Source organism: Clarias gariepinus, chromosome 22 (genome assembly GCF_024256425.1).
Source record: "Clarias gariepinus isolate MV-2021 ecotype Netherlands chromosome 22, CGAR_prim_01v2, whole genome shotgun sequence".
NCBI classification, from domain to species: domain Eukaryota; kingdom Metazoa; phylum Chordata; class Actinopteri; order Siluriformes; family Clariidae; genus Clarias; species Clarias gariepinus.
This window is the reverse complement of record NC_071121.1, coordinates 19732535-19749728: the sequence shown is the minus strand read 5'-3', so window position 1 is coordinate 19749728 and position 17194 is coordinate 19732535. Positions and strand designations below refer to the sequence as shown.

At 36.7% G+C, this 17194-nt stretch overlaps 1 protein-coding gene across 2 annotated transcripts in view; it reads right to left on the bottom strand.

The window, feature by feature from the left end:
- The window catches only part of plxna2 (plexin A2), a 225150-nt gene extending 215208 nt beyond the window's left edge, over positions 1-9942 (bottom strand). Inside the window, exon 1 of one of the 2 annotated variants that reach the window (XM_053482589.1) lies at positions 9355-9942. The gene's annotated coding sequence lies outside the window, so the exon portion shown is untranslated. The remainder of the gene's footprint in view (positions 1-9354) is intronic. The other variant, XM_053482588.1, reaches the window with a different exon arrangement.
- Between the last annotated feature and the right edge of the window lie 7252 nt (positions 9943-17194).

Below are 17194 nucleotides of genomic sequence, written 5' to 3'. Positions count from 1 at the left end.
TGTCGACTTCCATAGGCAGACAATAACGCACAGCACACAGCTACACCATGAACTAATTAATTATAGACGCTGTCAGAGTTGGTGTTAAATTTACTCATACTATAAGAGAAAGTGGCATGCTGAGAGAAGGCAAAGGCTTTCAGATTTTACAAAAGAGTACCGCTTTATAAATGAAAAGTATGAGCTCCTTTTGTTTATTGCAGTGTGTATGTTATGTCGTCTTGGGTGAGTTTGTAGACCGGACAGCTTTAGTGCTTCGTGAAAGAGACAAAGAAACTAAAAGACTACTTTTTACTGGGTTGGAGTTAATCTTTTACAGATTTTACAGATTTTTACAGACTTACATTATAGTAGGAGTCAGAAGCGCCTTATAACCAAGACGGACTATGAAGAAGGGCAAGTAATGTTTAAGAGACTGATCATGAGATTGTCTTATTAAAAGAAGTTATTATACATCCAGAAGTGGTAAGAAAAGAAAAAGAACAGAAGAAAAAATTATTACTTTTTTGTGTTTATTTTTTTCCCCACTGTTGTCATTCTTTTGTTGCAGATCAAGTCAGTGAAATAATTATATACGGTCACTTACATGGTAATCAGATTTAGGGTAATTATTTTTCCAAAAAGTGCATTTATATATATATATATATATATATATATATATATATATATATATATATATAGAGATAGATTTATATATATAGATAGATAGATAGATAGATAGATAGATAAAGGCCCATTAATTTAAACATAAATGTAAAAACAATTATATTTAAAATAAAATACAAATCAAACGCAAGGTGACCAAATGTGGTTCATTGCACAATTATAAAATATATGGTAACTTTAATTACCTTGATTTGCACCAAAAAATGAAAACATTTAATTAATTAATTAATTAATTAATTAATTAATTGATTGAATAAAACACCTGTCCAAGTATTTCAGTGAGAGCCCTGTAAAGGGTTAAAGTAAAGAATGACAGAAAAGCCTATCTGTTCACACATTTAAGTACACCAAAGTGAAATTCATTTCTTCACATATCCTAGCTTAACTAAGGTCAGCGCTGATCCAGCACCCCAGGAGCAGAGAGGGTCGAGGACCGCATGCTTAAGGGCTCAACCGTGACAGCTTGGCAGTACCGAGGCTTAAAATCATGACAATCTGATCAGCAGCCCAGAGCCTTAACCGCTGAGCCACCACCACTCCAAGGAGGAGAGAACAGACACAGAATGTGTGCAAAGAAGAAAGAAAGATGGCAGAGGAGAAAGTCAGAGAAAGAAAAACAGAAAAGAAAACAGAAGCACACGACTGTAGTGAGTGAACATGAATGGGTGAAGAACCTGTTGTTTAAAAGGGGCTGATGTATTGAATGTGGCAGCCAGACTGAGGCGCTGAAGAATGGACCATGGTGAGTGAATCCGTCCCGTGGAAATGTGTCATGAAGGCAATTCCATTAACATCTTAATAAAGGCCGCGAGGGCCCAAGAGAGCTTTGAGGCAGCAGCTACTGCTTTAAACGAGTGTCTATAGCTGCAAAAGAAACAGAGGGCTGCACAGTTGCCCTGGCACAGGCTCAACTTAGGAGCATTGTGGCGACACTGTTTTTGTTTTCGTAGGACCGTTAGTCTTCCCCAAGGACTAGCCTTAGTGTGTGCATGCTCCATCATGGTCCACTAACTCTCTCCTTCTCAGTGTTTTTTTTTTTTTCATTTACCATCTTCTTCTCCATCTGCCAAAGTGAAGATCGAAACAAAAGGCTTTGTTTTGGCAAGTTGGCAGCTGCAGGGCAGAAACATCAAGACATGAACTGGACATTTCTCAATGGCAATGAGAGTATACTAACCATTTTCCTGCCATTCATTTTTTTTCATTCTGTCTATCTGCCTATCTGTCTTCTCTTGCTCTAAGAGACAAGAGTCAAGAGACAAGCCCTGACAAAAACACATATCTATGCCCTCCAGCATTTCTCAGCACTATGCTCCTGGCTGGGAATGCAACAAATTAGAACATATTTAAATTAATAAAATATTCATTCTTCTTTAAATCAACTATTTGAAAGTTTATTCTTATCCAAAAAAAAAATAAAATAAGATATGACAAAGTTTATTTCAAATGATTCATTTGTACAGTATCTTTTTCTCTGTCATGTTGGTCAAACTGATGCCTGTTCCACATAGCAGTTTAGTAAGTTCTTGCAGTGCTATGAATTAGGGCTATTCATTTTCTCACATTTTATTCATCACCAAAAATATTATAACAGTAAACAGTAAACAACAATAAAACCTTATGTTTTAGAAAAAAAAAACTGATTTAGGAAGAGTTCACATGGGCTTACTCCTGCTATAAGAGCACTAACAATGGCAACGTTTTTTTAGTCTTTACACTGTGTGATTAATTCTGTGGGTTGGAGCTGAGTCACTGAATCACAGTAAAGATCAAGATTTGTTTTTTGTTTTTTCTTTTTATGCCGTAATTTTTACCTTGATGGTATCCAAGCATGAATAAAACGCTGGGATAAGTGAATTAGTGTAGCAGGAGATTATGTACTGTAGAGTAGTGATGGGAGGTTTGGATCATTTTAGTGACTCGGTTCTTTGAACCTCATTAATTAAAATGAACGAGTCATATAGTTCATCTCGTTCTTTTGATCAGAAATGAAAAATAAAATGTTATATTTTTAATAAACAGACCCCAAACACATCTGCATAGACAAATGTAGAATGAGCAGATCACCTCTCACATCTTCTGGTCCGAATCGCTCATTCTTCTGTCACGCAATGCAGTGCATTACATGGGAAACAGAATTGAGCGGTTCTTCTCATGTCACCTAGTCTGAGATCCAAAAGGACGAACGACTTACTGTATGAGAAAGACCGCTTAATTCTGTTTCTTGTGTAACGCACTGCATGGCGTCTGTGGGAGTCACACGACAAAAAAAACAAATGACTCGGACTAAAAGACTCAAGAGGTGAGCTTCTCATTTCTGTTTCCTCTACAGTGTTTTTGCGATGCTTTGCGCGCCCAGTAGGAAATGAACGAATCACTCTCTGAGACTACTCGTTCTTCTTAGTCACGTTAAAGACTCGTTAAAAAAAAAAAAATCCTTCACAAATGACCCATCACTACTGTAGGGAAATAAAGGCCATTTTTATGCACTGTTAACGTCCCTGAGATGAACACCCTCCCTTACTGTAAGTGAATTAAACCGTACTAAATCAGGGGTCTATATGTAGACCTGTTACCTTATCATTTATATAAACAGGCTAAAATTTACATTTTAAATATGACTGTTCTTTGCTACTTGTTAAATAGGTTGGCCTGTTCCTTGAGTCTTTTGACATGTTTAATTATAGTTCTTTATATTTAGGATTATTGTCTAGGATAACAGCCTAACAGATACAAACACAGTGCGCATCCTAGCAGGTGAGTTTTTTATAAAGCAGGCTTGTATTTCAGTATTGAGTGTAGAGTATATGTGCATTGATTTTTGCTTTCAGCATTACGTTCACATTTGACATTTTCTCGCCCTGTTTCAATCAGCCTGAAAATTATGTTAGGTTAATGTGTAAGATAATGAAGGTTGAAAAAGATGAATTAGACTTTTAATTACACAAAACCAATTATACATTCATATATTTAAGCACTTAATTTCCTTGTATGCATCATGGCATCTGTATGGATGCTGACCAGATACAGCTGACCTCAATTTTAGATGAAGATGGGAAAAGGAAATATCTAGATGACTTCTAAAGGAAGGTCATTACTGTGGCATTACTGCAGAGTTACCCACAAAGACCACTCAACTGGTGTGGTTTTCAATAGGATTTTTATGATGATATCTAGGGCACTGCTAGGAATACATAATCCTCACTCATTCATTCTCTACACCGCTTCTCTTATACAGGGTACAGCTTGGGGTCTAGCTCAGGTAGGGTAGACCCTGGACCAGGGTGCCAATCCATTACAGAGCACAAATCACACACTCTCTCCCCCTCACACACACTATGAGAATTTGAAATGCCACTTAACCAATCTTCATGTTTTTGGACTGTGGGAGAAAAACGGAGCGACTGGAGGGAACCCACAAAGCACAGGGAAAACATGCCAACTCGACACCCGAACCCTGGAACCGGGAGGTGCTAGTGATAACAACTACACCACTGTGCTGCAGTAATAAACAATACAGTTTTTTTACATTATCATAATAATAATAATAATAAATGTTGTCATATATTTGGTGTGGGAATTTTAGAGGAAGCAAATTTACCCTACAAGCCTTTTTCATTTTTACATTTTTTATTTAACTAATCTTTGCCTCCTTATTTCCCATCTTTAATTCTGAACCATTGTCACGGGAGCAATGTACATCACTGATTGATTATCACACGTGGGGTGGCTGCAAAATGGCAAAATATGTCAATATCCATACATTTCTGTGCGCAAATGTGCACAATGCCACCTTCCAGCCGAAACCCTGTCCATTAATCCATCTGTACTATATTTATTCATTCGGTCATTCATTTATTCATTCATATGACACATTTTTTTAGTAACCATTCTTTCTGGTCAGATCTGTAATGGATCCAGCACCTATTCAGGGGTAGTTTCGTGTAGCTATCTACAGTAGCTACCGTAGTAAGAGTGTGTATGTGTGTGTTTTAAAGGCGGAAGAAAACCAGAGAACACAGCGGAAACCCACTCAAGCACAAAAAGAAGATGCACAATTCTGTTCAGGATTGAACTGTGGTGACCCCTGTGACCCACCTGCTCCCAATTATTAGCTCCAATGCTACAACCCTAATTAAAGTGAAAGTAAGCACTGGGGTCACCATTGAAACTGCTGGTAGTGTTAAAGACAAATTATCCCACCACAATGTCCACGACCTTTTCTGTAGATAAAACCAAACACTGGTGGGAAAAAGGGCAGCTAAAGGTGACCGAATAAGAGTCAGTCCTGTTATCAACACAACACTGTTCTGTGCACGAACAAATATGTAGCTATATTTTACACACACACACACACACACACACACCCATGAGTCATGTTCTCTGTTCTAGAGAGTGTAGCAGCTAAGGGTCAGCGTGATAAAGATCTCTGTTGTGACAGCTGGACTAGTGAGAATTCAGATAAACAGCATGGCCATGAAGCGATGAAGGAGGCATGACCAGACACATTAAAAACTAGACACTATGTTCACACACTCAGAAACAAACCTCTCGGTCACGAGTGTGAACATGCGTGCAAGTGTGTGTTTGTGGCCGTGATTTTATATCCTGATTACCACCGACTATAGATATCTGCAATATCTGCTTGTCATGTGTGAGATTAATGTTTTGACTGTACAATCCAATATTATATGCCCATAGCTTTTTTTTTTACTTTTTTAAAAACCTGCAGCGTTTATTTATAAAACCCGAAAGAGGGACGATTGGTGTTAGGTGCAGGCATAACATGAGTTTTTAGCATAGCGGTAATTAGGTGCAGCAATAATCATGTCACTGGAAGGACCACACAAGAATAATAAGACTGTGTGTGTGTGTGTGTGTGTGCATGTGTGTATGTGTAAGGTCAAGTTTTGTGCAGGGCGGGAAGCTTGGCGAGGAAAACACGGTCCCCCTGAACACATTTTTTTACTGTTCACTCATTAAGAAATAGGTCAAGGATTTCGGCTGCATGCACAGCGCCTTGTCAGTATCTCTCAGGCTAAACAGGGGCAAGCCCACTGGGAGGATATGAAAGACATAGAGAGAGGGAGAGAGAGAGAGAGAGGACCATACTCACTGGTGACACATTGTGCAAGTAAACCACACAGTGCCACCTCCAAGACAGATCAACCTCTGATGCACCATTCTCAAAATACATACAGCATCTCCAGTTACTGGGAGTTTGCAATGCAATCTCACAACTGTGCAGATTTGGAGGCATAGTAAGGACTTGCTCTCTCTGGCTGCACTTTCATCGATTACACCTCGTTGGTTTAAATCCATAGGAGGCGCTACTGAGTTGCTCGGGTATGCCAGATGGTGTCCGTCCGAGCGAACAAGACGTCTCAGGAATGAGGTAGCTGATGAGTCCTGACAGACGGTGAGCGATCAGACAGCATGCAGTTGCAACTTTAAAATAAGTACCCTCATATTTAATTATAACACACATTTAAAAAATTCACCTATTGTATTGATAAAGTTTTACATCGATTCAGACAATAATGCATGCAGAAATCAAACAGAAACATTTAACCATCACCAACGTGCATCTTCTCAGCTGCTGAGGTAAACAGCGAAATTACTACTATTAATGTTTTTATGTTCCACAAGGACATAAAACAAATACCGCCACCTTGCCTTTAAACCTGGTGCCTTAGTTTGGTGCACTATAAAAGACTGAGAAACGTAAAACCCTCCTACAAATTCAGTAGAGGCAACCTGGGAGCTTTGGAAGTTCCGTGCTACAGAGAGCCAGACAAGCCCCTTTTAAGCACATAATACCCCCCCAGTTAACCTCCAGGAAACATTTAACGAGTTAGATTGACATACGCAAATCAATACCATGCGTCCAGGCATTAGAGGCTAAAAGGCTTATTTGACAATTTCAATGAACGTTAAAATCCAACCAAAGAAGCGCATGCTGCGAATAGAGCTTTTATTTTTTCTGAGTGAGGATCGAGTTCGAGTGAAGTGATGCGCTAGGCAGGGAGAGCAATGGCTATAAGTCATGACCCCACGGCTTTATGTAGTTAACCTTATTGATCAAAGAGTGTGATGTCGAGGTGCTCCACACTCTTTTTACATCTCGCATGACTTCATTGAAGAAAATGAGCCACGGATCGGAGTGTGATTTAACCCAACCATGACGTCGTCCCACAAATGCGGTGAATGCGTATGATTAAAGCAATGACAATGTTTGCCGCCCTTGCTCACTTTCACAAGACAACAGCAAGGAGCCAACGACGGAGTCCAATTCGGTGGTAAGAAAAGATGAAAAAAGGAAAACCGCAATTTTTGTTTTACCCAAGCAACTGCACACATGATACCGGATCTTATTAGACAGAATTTGTAGACGTAGCCGCACGGAGCTGCATGTTTAGATTATTTGTGCAAGTTCTTGTAATCCGTTTACTCCAAGCCATCATTTAGAAGCCTCTCTAGCATTCCTTCCATAAAATCAAACAATAACACTATTATAACTTTAGCCTAAGCCATAAATTATTGTTTGAATTTATATGTACTACCTTTTGTAAGCACAGAATAAGTGACAGCAATGACCACACCTCCTGCCTAATGGATACTGCGGGATGATGGCGAAGAGGTCACTTTATTAATAATATCTCTTAGGATGTAAAGGCACCTTAATATAAGTCTTCTTTAAAAGGTTTCTTAACCATTCACTGTGAAAGTTCCTAGGAGAGCCATCCTCTAAAGCACCCTGGCTCGTTCACAGATATAAATCTTTAAAATAGGTTTCATAACATTCCACTTATAATTCTCAGAACTGTCACGCTTTCAAATGCAATACAATGGACATAGAAACAGAAGTCAGTCATATTCTTTCCCGTATGGCGAAATCAGACACATTTCATGTGCCATCATACTATGTGTTATTCACTAGTGAATGAGTAATATGTGATCTCGAGAACTTTAGATATCATGAAAAAAATTATTATGGGAAAATAAATGCAAAATCACAAAAATAAACAAAACATTGGAAAAAACTATAAAATAAAAATGCATGCACTATACAACATGTGAAAATAGAATGAACCATGATGTGATGTAAGGAAGTGTGCATAAATTTCACACGTGATTAATCATAATTACTTTTGTTTCATTCATATGATTTTTTTGTAAGAGCCTTTTAAATATTAAAATAAAGGTAATAACCTCACATAATGTTAAACCTACTCTCAGTGGCAAAACAAGTAGTGATCTTAGCTTACAATAATTGCTGTTTAAATTATATTTCTCTTGATTGTGTGTGTGAACACAAATAGGTTCAAAGAGAACAGACTAAAGCCGACATGCAGCACAGCTTAAGATAGAAATTAAAAGGATGATCACACTTCGGCTTAACTTCACTCGCTTGCTGCTGATAAAGCGAGTCTTCTTGGTTTGTCGCTCAAAGCAAATGCAAGTTATTCTAATGCAAATTTAGGGCTGTTTTTCGTCTTAGAAGAATAACTCTTCCTCGCAGCTCATGTCTGGACAGTGTGTGGTTAAGTGTGCTGGATGAAATAAGGTGCTGATTTGTTTATAGCCAACATCTGCTGGTCCACTGCAACCACATAAGAGCAAATGAGTGTTTAGAATAAACCTTCTCTCAAACTCAGACTGGCATTAAACTGTGAAAGAGTTCAGTAAGTCATGTTGGACGTGTATTATTGAGATGACAGTATCATCATAATACCTTTTGTAATGTGGATTTGAATAATTTGGATGAAGCTACATGGTTATATTATTGACCAAAAGATCTGACATTTTTTTACAAATTATTTATTTAAATAATCTTATCTTATTAAGTAGAAATATGTAATGAGACAAAATGCTTACCCATCAAAAACCAGGCAATAGGTAATAAATGTTACTTATTATATAATAATAAGTAATAAATTAAAAAAAATTTGACAGAGAAAGTTGACTATATATATATTGTATGTGAATTATGACTCACAATGAAGGTACCTGGATGCAGTGTCCTATGATAATCACAACATTCTCTGTCAAGAAATATGTCATGCTCAACATTTATTACCTATTTCCTGGTTTTAGACATAAAGACCATTTAAGGTTCTTGGAGAGCTGAACTAAATGCCAGCCTATATGGAAAGAAGCAAGAGTGTAACTTGCAACCCCAAGCAGTTCTAAGATGTTTGAAAGCCCAAAGACAAATCTCCATCTACCAGCAGCATGGCATCTCCATTCACATTATCTAGACTGTTATCGACCAGAAAGACACAGACGTCTATGTTTCATCACATTGTATGTGTCAGGAGATGTATGTATATTTATCCTACTATATCTGATGTTATCTTTATTGGATGCAGTGTGTAGTATATTATAGCGCAGATGAGAACATGAAGGTGATTTTAAGGAATGTTGATTAATTAAGTCATTTTGATAGCTATAATGATGTTGTATAATCATGTTAATATCTATAATTTATACTGTAGGTTTCAAAATGAGTTGTTTAATCTAGGATAAAAATAATGATTTGGATATATAATGGAATGAGAAAGAATGCATCCTTTAAGTAGAGGAATTATTATTATTATTATTATTATTATTATTATAAAGAGAGATGAGAGGTTAGGGTCATGCATATAACAGACAGAGGTAAGGTGTGAAATCCACGCAGATCACCTGAGTTGAAGCAGGCTGAATACGAGCTGGCTGTCAGTTGGAGTGAACGCAGGCTGGGGTTTTGCCGCGGAAATGTTCAAATGCGCTGACGGAAAGCTTTAGTATTCACAGCCACATGTCACTCAATCCAGAGGTCCAGACTGAGTCCCACTCACCTGAGAGAAAGCAACGAGCTGCGGGCCAGTCCTGCTCGGATAGCGTGGATCTCAGGGTTCCTCAGCTTGAATAAATCCACATCATGCTGTTCGAATAAAGCAATGAATTCCTGGGAAAAAAAATTCCTACAAAATGAAAAATAAATAAATACAACACTAGGAAGCAGCTGTGGCTTCAACAGGACGAAGGAAGGACGCGAGCTTCTGCGCTTAGTCTCTCCGCTCCGCTCAGACGCCGGGTTCTGGGCTTTGAGATGCAGAGCCTCTCTATGCTGATGATCATAAATAAACCTTTGCTTTTATGAAGATGATCGTTTGCAAACGTCTGCCGGTTCCATGGCACATTCCGTCTGTTCAGCAACACTGACGTCCTCCGCGGATCTCCAGAAGACACACGCTCTGTCTCCAGTTACACTTCACTGATGGGCTTGTGTTAGAGCAGCACGAGGCAAGAGCGCGCGCGGTACAGTGAGTGCGCGCGCGCGTGTATGTCTCTCTCCCTCTCGCGCGCTCTCTCTCTCTAGGTGCGCGTGTGTGCGCGCGCGCGTGTGAATGGCATTACTCCACAGCGTTTAAAGCCCCCTCCATCCCTTCTCCATCACTCCCCACGCGCTAGTGCTTGAGGGAAACACTCATTAATACTCAAACCTGCAATGTAACCTGCATTCTAAATAATAACGCAGCCTGCATATTACTATATCTATCTGCTTCTCACCACTGCACTTTAATAAAGCAGCTGCCAGATGTTAGGAGTGCAGGTACCTCTGGGGGCTGTCCTTTATCTATTGTATATCATATGCAGTCAGTCTCTTACCCTATTCCTTGGACAGTTTGAACATTATATCATGAAGAACAACCTCGAAGGTCTTGAACCCAGTGTAATTGCTCTCTGCTAGTATCTTTCATCTGTAAAGTAATGCATTTTGAAGTGTTTTCAAACCTCTCAACATGACACTCCACTAACTGCAATTAGCACCCCGCAATATCCATAATTCACCTGTCCATCTCATTAAATAAACAACTGCTGTATGTGTAATAACAGATGTGATGCTTTTTCCTTTTCAAGTTTATTTGCTATTGATTTTTATTTTTCCAATCCTACACAATACACCCCACCCCCCAACATTCCCACACACACACCTCCTCATTCCTCCTTTTATTAAATTATTATTTATGAGCTAAGCTTCAGGTTAGCTTCAACCATTTAATATATTCAAGTTTCTAAAGCCCCTCAGTTTAAAAGCATAATAATTTCTAATCTACGAAGTCATTTTCCTAAAATATTCTTCGAAACTCTCTTGATGTGTGGATATGTTATTGTGGACACACGAAGCAAAAAAATAAAAATAATAAAATAATAATAATAATTATTATTATTATTATATATTCGGTGTATAGCGTAATAGAAGGAAAAGAGAGAGAGAGAGAGAGAGAGAGAGAGTAAAGTAATTCTGTTAGTGCAGTGCCATCTATCGTTCCAGACCAGGAATAACAGCACTCGGTTCAGTTAAGGTTCAACCCTGTAAATTTTTCCATTTATAATTCTGTTATAAACTGTTTTATTATTATTATTATTATTATTATTATTATTATTATAGAAGAGCACTTTTTCTTGCACAGTCTATCAATGAGCATCTGAACAGAATCTTTAGTATTTAGTATCTTTAGTATCTTTAGAGTATTGTTATTTATTTAACATTCCTGACTGGTTTTAGATAGATAGATACATAGATACATACGTACGTTCGTACATATACGCATGATTATGGGATTACTTTATTGATCCCTGAGAAAGCTCAATATATTGCAGTACAATAAGCAACACCATTTACAGTCCTTATGTTTTATAAACAAAAATTTTTTTTAAAGATGCTAAGTAAAGTATGTAAAGTTGTTGTAGTATGGGTAAAGAACAAAAGGAGGAAATCATTAAGGTAAATAAGAAAACAAGTGATAATTAATAAATACATTGGGGCAAAAAATTGGGGGAAAAAAATCCATAGTAATGCTGTATTTTAATTGATTTGCTTCAAGACCACAGAGTCCCTTATGTTGTATCTCACATCACCTTTCAATAAAAGCACTGAAAATTTATCACATGTTTTCTCATTGACATTTTAGCTTTGTGTGTATGTGTGTGTGCATGCATGCATGAGTGTGAGTGTGTGTGTGTGGGGGGGGCGGGGGGGAGTGGTTGTTCACTAAGGATTTTAATATTTCTGTACTGTATGTAGTCCTTAAATACGGTATAATGTGCAACTGCTGCAAAATTGCTCTAAATATTAACTACAGTAACACTGTTGCTTGTACATAAAAATTTACACAGTATTTTTTTTCACAAAATAATAAAACTTGTGGTCTGTTACTAGCTTACTAGCTTACAAAAAAATGTCCAAAATTGAATAATGATTTTAAATGCATATACTGTATAAATGCGAAATATATAAATGTGTCATGTATTGCAATTTTAAATATGCCGCAGTAAAGCGAAATGTAAAAATGGTTCTGTAGTCATTTAGATTTAGTTAATTTCATGTTAGCCTAAACTTTTCACCCTCACTCATGGCTGAAGTTATAAAAACAGCATTGCAGGCCATTTATCCTGTAATCCATTAGTAATCTAGTAAGGAAAAGGTCCTGATAGCAAACATCAAAAGTATTGCAAAACTGCCAAGGGCATGGTAATGTTGAGCGACTGATATGTAAGTACACTAAAAACCTGAACCACACTTAAAAGATTGAGTCAATACCTGGAGGGCTTCCATATTTACGTTCCGCTGAACTAACCCACAAACACATATTAGTCCCTTTACTTTTAATCAAATGCAATGCTTCTCCTGAATCCATTACTCACCAGTGTGACTGGAAGATGCAGTGCGAGTAAGACTGATTAGAAAATAGTTTTAATTAAAAAAAATCCTTGAAAAAGGCTGCAGAGAGAAGTCAATGTTGATAACTCTGTGATTTATAAAGTGTTTGTGATTTCAAGCATATTTTGTAATAAAAAATCTAAATTATAGAATCAGGGAGTTTGAGATATTCACGCTCAAACTGCCAGAGCTTTGTGCACATGCAGACCCAAGAGCACACATTATGGGCTTCAGCCACAGAGGGCTCTGATTCAAGGTTGGCTCAAGTGCCAGCTCTGGAACGAATGCTATAATTGGTACAATCCATGAAACATTATCTGGTGCTGACCTTGGCTGAGATGGTACAATCTGAGCATAATTACCGATGATTGTTTAACTCTGATGGGCTATGAAGGCGCCCAAATTAGGCTCCAGTTCCAGATGTCAAAGAAGTGAGATACATGTGAAATATGACAGGAGAGCACAAGCTCGATTAAAACTGGATCTTGCAAACTAATGGGTATAGTAGTTAATTCTGCAGGGACTTATGGTCATGATCATGTGTTTATGATTAAAATATGATTTTTGATTCTTTTTTAATTACCCAGGAACAGTCTATCTAAATGTGTTGAAAACACACTCAGGAAGTAATAAACTGCATTTAATTAAGCCACTGATTTTTAAACTGGACCTTACACTCCACTTCTTTACTTCATTGACCTTAAAACAGCTGATACTTTCCAATGGATGGATTAAACAAAAAACTTTACCCCGAATTTACCCCAACACCAACATTGCCAAAGTCATCTCTGGCCAGGAGCCAGCATAGCACAATTGACCATGCTCTGGGAGGAACTGTGTGTTCTTTCTCCCTATTAATCACAGTGACATTAGCCTTTCATGAGTACCTGCGAGCTTATTTATGTGGTAAAGTGCAGATAGCACTTTCTTCCAATTTGTTACATTGTCCTGTGATGCAGCATGATCAGAGTAAAATGCCCTAGCATTTAATAGCATCCATACGATGAGAGCAATAGGAGGTTATTATTATTATTATTATTATTATTATTATTATTATATAAAAATACAGACTGAAATAAATAGTTTGTCCCTATATAATAATAATAATAATAATAATATTAATAATAATATTAATAATAATAACTTTTTTCCATACTTTTTTATTCTGTAAAGCTGCTTTTCGACAGAACCCATTTGTTAAAAAATGGTATACTTATACTTTTAATCCTGCTGTTGTTGTTCTTGTAGTAGTAGTAGTAGTAGTAGTAGTAGTAGTGCAAGTAATATTAACCCAGGGTTAATATTACTCCCTAACCCTAACCCTAGTAGTGGGAGTAAATGTTTTTCTTTTTTGTTGTGTTTCTAACCATTGTCTATTTTTTTAGGAGCACTGTTTTATATCTTTTTTGTTTGTATACATTAGTGATGATCTGTCCAAAATCTCAGTCTTACTGTAAATCAACAATGTATTCCAAATCGAAATAAAATCACCACAGACATTAATCTAGCATGCTGTATCTCAGTTTAATTTAAATAAATATTTTATGAATATACAGTATTAATAGCATTCATAATATTAAATTAAAACAGTGGTTGGAAATAAGCTGAGTCTTTTTAAAGAGTTGTCTACTTCATTTACTCACTTTTTTTATTTTTAAGATGAGACACTGTTCAAAAGATACACTTAATGGGTCTTCAGGGTCCTTAAACAGAGTGTTTTTCAATGCAGATGGTTTCCTGAAGCCATTTTTAGAATTAAAAAACATTAATTATTCAATAATTTGTTAAAAACCCTTGAATAATATTTTTTTGTAATATGGTATACTGTTTGTAAGGGGTTTTAATTTGTTTGAGAGATAGAGAGAGAGACAGAGAGAGAGAGAAACAGAGAGAGCGACGATGCAGTAATGGTTTATTTGAACTGTGTTCTAAAGCAAATTCACCAACAGAGACACCAAGTGCCCTTATTGCATTAAATATGCACTTAGAACTGCTGAGGTCCTATAGAAGATAACAAGCATTCCCTTTGCACTGTATTGATACAGTGAGGGCTCTCATTTTTGTAGATGGTACTGGGAATAATAGATGTATTTGCCTGCCGAGTCCAGGTGCATCTACTCCAGTCGCCTTATTCCACTATACTGTACCTTCAGAAGATGAAAACTTGGTAATTTATGCAGAACCAGCTTATAATTGAGATACCGCAACTGTCAAGGGTTTTCAATAATGCCTTGGGACTCTCCCATTAAGATATGCATATGTGTGTCTGTGAGTGTGTATGTGTGTCTAACAGCCACAGCATTGAATAAGCAAACAAATCGGTGTGAGTCATCACTCACAGTAGTGACAGCTTTCCGTTGGCATGATGTACCAATGCATCTTTGCAGCCTTTCCCAGAGCTGACAGGCAGCATCATCCTTCCTGCTGCCCTTACAGCACATTTGCAAACAAAACCAACTCCACTTTAAATTTTTACTGCCGTTAACACTTATGTTTTTATCATTTAGCAACAGAAGTACCATCCACTATATCCACACCATCACAATAACGGTTTATAGTATTTTAAAACAGCCAAAGTATTGTAGTCACACTTATTAGCATTGTACACACACATACCTCTTATTATATGATAGGTGGTGTTTATGCACAGGTAAGAAAGCAAATAAGAAACTTTTAAAATATCTTTTAAAGAATTTTACTGAACCATTGTACGCGAATGTCGAAATCACCTGGACAAAATTATTTAAATAGAGACAGAAAGTCTCAGACACATTACACTGTAGTTACACACAGGGTGTATTAAAATTGCATTTGATTGAAATAAAATATGCAGTAAACAAGCACGACTCTTAATAACAATTGATAACAATCCTCATGTAGTCTTCAGAAAGGGTGAAGATATTACTAATCTCAGAAACTAGAAAGTATTACAGAAAATTATACAATTACCAACGCTTATTAAAAGTGAGGTCTAAGAATAGCAGATAGCAATAGTTTTGTGTATTTGTTTTGTCATTACAGGACAGCTTAATAAATCAACAGAACTATTTGATTATTCTATTACCTATGTAACACATCAAAATGCAAAAGAAAATTAAAGCATTTATTTTAAAAAGGTTTCACATGTAACAGTTTAATGTTTTATTCATTTATTTTTAGGTACTAGTGATTTAAAAAAGTTATTTGACTTATAAACCTCTGTACTTTTAGTTCATAGTGCAAAATAAATATAATAACATAATTTACTGTAACTAATGTAATAAGTTTATAAGCTGCTGCTGAAAAAAAAAATGAGGTGGAAGCCGTAGTGCTCTTATTGAAATAGTTGAGAATGCAAAATTTTCAAATTTCAGGACTTTTTTCACTTTATGGAATAGCCTGATCCTCACAGATTGGCACCCTAAAAAAAAAAGTACATAAGCGATTGTGTTAGTCTTCTCTGAATAGAAGTAACATTTCTGCATTTTAAATATGGCTCTAAGTGTTAAGTAAGTCAATCGGTCAGTTAATAAATGAAGTAGTAAAATATGTTCTTCTGACTTAAAGATCAGCCAGACATCCAGAGCAGACTGGAATCTCTACAACAGGATGCGATGATGAAGGTAATGTGAGGCGATGGCACTCAGCAGGGATGCTCTTCATCTTTTCCGGGATCAAAGTGCTCACCAGTCCCTTTTCTTACTGAACTGGAAGGTTTCAACAGGGCATTTGCGTTGGTGCTTCACCTCGTTCCCCTTCAAGTATGTGCAAACATCACGAGATGGGAGGCATCCTGCAGGGCTCCTGTTCCTGCTGTCCTCTCAGCTTAGAGCCCACTGTACAACCAAAAACCATATCAACTGGTAAATGCTGATGAAAGGATCTTACGGTTTGGCTCTGAAAGGTTTCTGGATTCCATGTGGCAGTATAAATATTGTAATTCTGGTGCATTAAAAGAATAAAAAGAAGAAAGAAAAGGATGTTTTAATGTTTCTAAAAATAACTTTGTAACATGCTGTATAGTAATTATTGTACAAATGTGAAATATCACAGCTGTATTTAAGTACACAAACTGGCCTTAAATCTTTGCTTTCTTTAAACTAGATAGCAAGTGTATGTAAATATTCATCAATAATATATTAATTAAATAAAATGTTAATTCATAGTGTAATAGCCATCATAATTTAAATATACAGTAGTAACAAACCAGTCTGTTTAGCTGCATGAACAGTCCAATGATGGCAATTAAATGGTATTAACAAAATTCAATTTAAATTTCTTTATCATATTTTTGTACCAGCATCTTGGAAGATTTAAAAGCTAGACTAATTATCACAAAATGTGCTTTGAAGTGGTGCTACATAGAATCAAAGATGTGCACAGTTAGTGCTTCTATTTTAATATCAGCTTTACTGTCCTTGCATTTAACTGTCTACTATCACACTGTTGGCAGCTTGGCATGAGGTACAGGCTTAGGCAAATTAATTAACCAAATCTTTTACAGAACTAGACCAATATGCCTAGGGTGACTACTGAAGATTATGACTGTGATTATCTCGTCATAGTCCAGCTCCTCTGCTAATTAAGAATAAACCAAGCTGATAGTGTTCTTAGCATCCATTCCACTAGTCCATTTTATACTAAAACTGTTATATTGACTGATATATGAAACACAGGGCATAACCGGTTGTAAATGACTGTTATTTCTGAGATCAACTATTGCTGAATTCTCTTTATTTTGCAGCTTTATAAAGAATACATGTAAGAACTAGGTTAATATGAACACAGCATTTTCTTCATAAAATCCCGAAAATGCAAGCTTGATGGAATTTCAGA